Here is a 2,071-nt window from a genome sequence, read left to right on the forward strand (position 1 = left end):
TGCAGGCAGTCAAGGCCAAGCAATCATTTACCACGTCCGACCTGTTCCCCCTAGAAAGCGTAACAAGTTCAGCAAGACCATCACTTTAGCATCGAGAGCTACATGGTGAATCTTACTTTCCTGTGTACAAGGACGAACGGTGCTTCTTGCAGAATCTTTCGTGCTGCATACCGATATTATCGAATCTCTTGAGATAGCTTCTCTTTTAATTACATTTTGTTCGTTGATGGCCTTTTCTCGAGCAACTGCAAGGAAAAGTCTCTATCTATTAGGCAAGATGTTCTTGTCGTGTAATGAACGGAACGTTAGACTAGATGGTTACGCGTAGGTTTTTGTATGTGAGTTTAGTGGACTGCATATGGACTTTCTTAAATATTTGAGAATATTTTGGGGCAGTGTTATGACGGATTAAAAGGTTGGATGAACCAATGGGTTTGTGGATGTTAGATGAGATTCGTCAAAAGGAAAAGCGCATCCTTTTCGTGCAACGCTTTTTCCGAAGTTTAAAGTGCCACTCTGAACCTTAAACAATCGTTATTCGAGATAGCAGTATCCGTACATAGCTCTCGGAAGAACTAAATGAGTAAGAAAAGACAGGATACCTCACATAACAGGATACCGACAGTTTTTCTGATCTTGATTAGCGAATGAAATAAAACATGGAAGAATATACACTGGTGCCAAAAATTAAGGCAACAAACCGCTATTTCTCTGTCCTGTGTCTAATTCGCGATATAATCATACAAACTGTCAACAGATCAACAGATGACCTTAAGATCGTGTTCTGCACGTAAGATAGAATTTTGGTCAATGGAAAACCACACAAACGATTTATTTATTTATTTTTCGAGTCCAGGACATTAAATAATTACAAAACCTAATAACTATAGATTCACATAACAAATTTGCAAAATTAAATAGGTACATTAGTATTTATGACACAGATTCAATAATATATACGGACAACCAGCAGATAAACAAGCAGTAAGATGATTATATTTTTTGGCGGGCCCAGTTTTCGGCGGTTATCATAGCAGTTTCGTTGGCTGCAGCAAGATCACAGATAGTGCATGCAACCGATAGGTTCCTGCAGACCGGCAGATGTTGTTCGTCCTGTAGGTCACCACACTGACAAATTTCCTCCTCATTACAGAGGCCCCACTTCCTGAGGTTGGTTTTGCACCTTGACATCCCAACTCGCAGTCGGTTTAAAGTCTTTCAGGTCACGTATGACAGGTGTGAACTTTCGGCTATTTCCTCCTTGACCGTTATGTGATTGTCTTCAGCTAGGGAGTCCCGTCAAAGCTCCTCTCTGCGAGTTCTGGGAGATGAACGAATTGCCATAGTTTTCTGTAGGAAGCTTTTTCTTGACCTTGACCTTGAACATCTACATCTACATGATTACTCTGCAATTCACATTTAAGTGCTTGGCAGAGGGTTCATCGAACCACAATCATACTATCTCTCTACCATTCCACTCCCGAACAGCGCGTGGGGAAAACGAATACCTAAACCTTTCTGTTCGAGCTCTAATTTCTCTTATTTTATTTTGGTGGTCATTCCTACCTATGTAGGTTGGGCTCAACAAAATATTTTCGCATTCGGAAGAGAAAGTTGGTGACTGAAATTTCGTAAGCAGATCTCGCCGCGACGAAAAACGTCTTTGCTTTAACGACTTCCATCCCAACTCGAGTATCATAGCTGCCACACTCTCTCCCCTATTACGTGATAATACAAAACGATACAAAACAAGCTGCCCTTTTTTGCACCCTTTCGATGTCCTCCGTCAATCCCACCTGGTAAGGATCCCACATCGCGCAGCAGTATTCTAACAGAGGACGAATGAGTGTAGTGTAAGCTGTCTCTTTAGTGGACTTGTTGCATCTTCTAAGTGCCCTGCCTATGAAACGCCACCTTTGGCTCGCCTTCCCCACAATATTATCTATGTGGTCTTTCCAACTGAAGTTGTTCGTAATTTTAACACCCAGGTACTTAGTTGAATTTACAGCCTTGAGAATTGTACTATTTATCGAGTAATCGAATTCCAACGGATTTCTTTTGGAACTCATGT

The sequence above is a fragment of the Schistocerca serialis genome, chromosome 9, assembly GCF_023864345.2.
Source record: "Schistocerca serialis cubense isolate TAMUIC-IGC-003099 chromosome 9, iqSchSeri2.2, whole genome shotgun sequence".
NCBI lineage: Eukaryota > Metazoa > Arthropoda > Insecta > Orthoptera > Acrididae > Schistocerca > Schistocerca serialis.